Raw genomic sequence first — 5,248 nt, forward strand, 5'->3', positions numbered from 1 at the left:
GGATTAAAAATAAATAAAGATAAGAGTGAAGTAATGGTATTTGGAAGAGAGAAAGGAATCAACGGAAATATTACCTTGAATGGAGAACCCCTCAAAGTGATAGAAAGTTTCACTTATTTAGGGAGTGAAATATCTAGGGATGGAAGAATAACTAACAAAATTAATAGGAGGTTACAGAAGGGAGGCAATTTCTACCAAACAATAAAACATCTGATTTGGAATAATGAAGTTTCAGAAAGAGCAAAACTCCTTATGTATAAGAATTATTACATCCCTATTGTCACCTATGGTGGAGAAACATGGACAATGACAGAAAGGGACTGGAGCAGACTGCAAGCAGGGGAAATGAAATTTCTCAGAGCAATTAAGGGAAAAACAAGAATGGACAGAGTAAGGAATGTAGAGAGTAGAAAAGACCTCAAACAAGAAAGTATGAGAGAAGAAATTGAAAGAAAGAGATTAAGATGGTATGGGCATGTTAAGAAGATGCATGGGCAGAGACTCCCCAAAATCATGGAAGAACTAAAGGTGGATGGGAAAAGACCTAGAGGGTGCCCAAGAACACGGTGGAAAATGGGAGTGAGAATATCTGTTGAAAGGAGAGGTGTGACCTGGCAGCAAGTGGAGGAAGAAAAGTGGTGGGAGGACCGAGCCAAATGGAGAGGACTCATCAGCACCCAGACCCAGCAGTAGCTGGAGCGGGATTCGGATATAGACAGATAGATATTCCAGTTAATCATGAAATGATGTATGACTGCATTCTTGCGCCAACCATCTTTGTCTCTGATACAGGAAGTGGACTCAAGTACAATTTCAGCAGAGGGCTTTGCAAGTTTTCTTGACTTTGCCCCAAAAAACCAACTGATCACAAAATAAGTAGACTTCATTACACAGGTGACTCTACAACACATACTCTCATACCAATAGAGCTGCAAAAACGAATAGAGTGATACAAAAGGCAAGTAACTTATTTTGTCTCACCAATAATAATGTTCATAAAACCGAAATACTAAAACAATCAGTACCGGGAACAGTCCTCCCATTTTACATCTGCATCTCAGATATGGCAGCCGGCCACTGTGGGCGAGCGGTTCTAGACGCTTCAGTCTGTAACTGCGTTGCTGCTATGTTCGCAGGTTCGAATCCTGCCTCGGGCATGGTTGTGTGTTATGTCCTTAGGTTATTTAGGTTTAAGTAGTTCTAAGTCTAGGGGACTGATGACCTCAGATGTTAAGTGCCATAGTGCTTAGAGTCATTTGAACCTTTTTCAGATGTGGCACTGGGACAGGTAGCCATGGCCTACCAATTGTCCTGTTCTCATAAAGCATGTTATTTATTATGCGTGTTGTGCATTTTGAACTATTGATTTGTACTGTAATACAGTGACAATTCCTAAACTGAGATGATCCTCAGAATGAATGGAGAAAAGAGAAAAACATTGGTTTCATGGAAGTGTACTAGCTCATGATTATTAGGAGTCTTTACCTATCACGATCGTATACTGGGACACATTTGAGCATATTGTCTCTGTAGATGATTGTCCCATTACCACATGAGCTAATAAGTTTGAGAATGTAGAGGAAACATTGTGCTAAGAGAGACAAACTTTTCACGAAACCCAGTCAATACTACAAAGAATCAAAAATATTGCATAAATCAAGGTATTTGAGAATCATTCATCACTGTTTCCAGGAATATTGTCTTCTCATCATCACTTTCTGCACTGATTTTGCACTTTATCCTCAATATTGTACAAAAACCATTACCACACTGCATTGGGGAAGAGGGCAGGGTAAGTCTAAGTGGCTATATGAGTCATTATTGAGGTGAGCAGCATGTTAGGCAAATGGGTGGTTGAGTATGCTGTCAGCCATTGTAAGGCAATATCCATTCATGCAGTGGAACATCTGGTTAGTTATATTCACACAGAACACTGCACACACACGTCACCTAATTCCCATAAATTTGGAGAGGGGAGTGATGAGCTCTGATGCCATGTTCAATCACATCCCACATGTGTTCTATTGGGTTCAGATCTGGCAAGTTGGGGGGGTCAGTAAGTCAACTGGAACTCACCACTGTGTTCCTCAAACCACACCATCAGACTCCTGGCTGTGTGACATGGCACATTCTCTTGCTGAAAAATGCCACTACCACCAGGAAACGATTGTCGTAAAAGGGTGTATGTGGTCTGCAACCAGTATACGATACTTCTTGACCATGTTTGTGCCTTACACAAGCTCCACTGGACCCATGGATGCCCACATGAATGTTCCTCAGAGCATAATGAAGCTGCCACCAGCTTATCTCCATCCCGTAGTAGAGGTGTCAAGGAGCTATTCTCCTGGAAGACAACAGTTTTGTGCCCTCCCATTGGCATGATGAAGAAGGTATCGGGCAGGATTCATCAGACCATGCTGCGCCAATGGCTGTATATCCATTTCAGTCATAGTTGCTGATGTCATGGTTTCGACATTGGCACATGCATAAGTCTTCGCCTGTGGAGGCCCATCATAGAAGTATTTGATGCACTATGTGCTCAGAAACACTTGTACTCTGCCCAGGATTAAAATCTGATGTTAGTTCTACCACAGTTCACTGCCTGTCTTGTTTTAGCGGTCTTCCCAGCCTATGACATCTGACATTTGTAATGAGGGGTGGCCTCCCAACCCCACGATGTCTGGACATGGTTTCACCTTGATTTTGTCACATTTTGAAGACTTCACCACAATGCTTCTCAAACACCCAACAAGTTCTGCAATTTCTGAAATGCTTGTGCCAAGCATCTGGGCCACCAAAATCTGCCCTCAGTCAGACTCAGATAGATCATGTGCCTTCCCCCTTCTACACACGGATAGCATGCTCACTGTTGCTACATGCACTGTGCATGTGTCTGACTAGCAGTCATTCCTTGCCAGGTGATGCTGCTATTGCCTGGATGGGTTTATATTGATTGTAAGTCAGTGGTCATAATGTTCTGACTGAACAGTGTATGTTGTAATCTGTCTTGAGCTATGAAGTAAGATAGATCTGTCTGCCCATTACTGTAGCTGAAGCTGTATAAAAAAGACATTGTGCATAAAATACAGAAGAGTTGATACAAAACTGTTTACATCATTTAGTAACTTGGACAGGCTGGTGCTCGCTTTAGCACCCGCACATCACAACAGGGTGGAGAAGTCCAATGGCACGGCTCTATGGCTCTATGCACTGCCCAACTTTTCTACATATTTTAGGAACTGGTCTACAGAATCATCTGGCCCATAAACTAACTCCATTTGAATTCTTTCAAGTAGCCTTCTCTTAAGTGTGTCTATTTGAGTTAATTCATCGAAAGGCTGGTCTAAGTGTTCAGGTTTCATGATATGGTCTTTGCAAAACTCTTTCATACCCCCTCTCTGCTCCCTGTACATCGGACCATTTAAAATCTCACTCTTTATCCTTGCCTGTTCAGTGTCAGACCAAAACTTTTTCAAGAAACACTTTTCAAATTCATCTATGGATAAATTGCTACAGTCAAGTTGGTTGGCTCATCACAGGGGATTATTTTGTGCAATCAGTTTGGCTTCCAGCAAGGGAAAAATACAACAGATGCCATAAATAATTTCATAGAAAAAATTAGCATAGCTGTAGACAAAAACAGTAAAGTAGCTGGAATTTTCTGCGACCTGACAAAGGCTTTCGATTCTGTAAGTCATTCCTTGCTAATCCACAAAATAGAAAAATATGGGATTAAGGATGCAGTACTTCAATGTCTTAATTTTTACTTATCTAATAGAAAACAAAGAACAATCATCTCTACTAATGGTGTAAACTACCATTCAGACTGGAATACAGTAACACAAGGTGTCCTGCAAGGTTTGATCCTTGGTCCAATTCTCTTTCTATTGTACGTCAATGACTTACCATTAAACATGATTTCACCATCCGTTCTGTTTGCTGATGACACATCTGTGTTGATAGAAAGTGAAGAAACAGAAACGAGTCCTGATAGAGTCACTGGTACATTAGGCAGGCTAGAGTCATGGTTCCAGTTAAATGGTCTGAAGCTTAACATATCAAAAACAAACTTGATTCAGAATGAGATTTTCACTCAGCAGCAGAGTGTGCGCTGGTATGAAACTTCCTGGCAGATTAAAACTGTGTGCCCGACCGAGACTCGAACTCGGGACCTATGCCTTTCGCGGGCAAGTGCTCTACCAACTGAGCTACTGGAGCACGACTAACGCCCGGTACTCACAGCTTTACTTCTGCCAGTACCTCATCTCCTACCTTCCAAACTTTACAGAAGCTCTCCTGCGAACCATGCAGAACTAGCACTCCTGAAAGAAAGGATATTGCAGAGACATGGCTTAGCCACAGCCTGGGGGATGTTTCCAGAATGAGATTTTCACTCTGCAGCGGAGTGTGTGCTGATATGAAACTTCCTGGCAGATTAAAAAGGTCCCGAGTTCGAGTCTCGGTCGGGCACACAGTTCTAATCTGCCAGGAAGTTTCATATCAGCGCACACTCCGATGCAGAGTGAAAATCTCATTCTGGAAACATCCCCCAGGCTGTGGCTAAGCCATGTCTCTGCAATATCCTTTCTTTCAGGAGTGCTAGTTCTGCATGGTTCGCAGGAGAGCTTCTGTAAAGTTTGGAAGGTAGGAGATGAGGTACTGGCAGAAGTAAAGCTGTGAGTACCGGGCATTAGTCGTGCTTCGGTAGCTCAGTTGGTAGAGCACCTGCCCGCGAAAGGCAAAGGTCCCGAGTTCGAGTCTCGGTCGGGCACACAGTTTTAATCTGCCAGGAAGTTTCATATCAGCGCACACTCCGCTGCAGAGTGAAAATCTCATTCTGGAAACATCCCCCAGGCTGTGGCTAAGCCATGTCTCTGCAATATCCTTTCTTTCAGGAGTGCTAGTTCTGCATGGTTCGCAGGAGAGCTTCTGTAAAGTTTGGAAGGTAGGAGATGAGGTACTGGCAGAAGTAAAGCTGTGAGTACCGGGCGTTAGTCGTGCTTCGGTAGCTCAGTTGGTAGAGCACTTGCCCGCGAAGGCAAAGGTCCCGAGTTCGAGTCTCGGTCGGGCACACAGTTTTAATCTGCCAGGAAGTTTCAAACTTGATTCAATTCAGAACCAAACAGTCAAGAGACCAGGAAATTCGTATAAATCATAGAAGTGACGAATTAACAGAAGTGTATTCTGCTAAATGTCTAGGTCTACACCTCGATAAGAATTTAAACTGAAACACAGATATTGAGTACCT

The sequence above is a fragment of the Schistocerca nitens genome, chromosome 9 (genome assembly GCF_023898315.1).
Source record: "Schistocerca nitens isolate TAMUIC-IGC-003100 chromosome 9, iqSchNite1.1, whole genome shotgun sequence".
In the NCBI taxonomy this organism is placed as follows: domain Eukaryota; kingdom Metazoa; phylum Arthropoda; class Insecta; order Orthoptera; family Acrididae; genus Schistocerca; species Schistocerca nitens.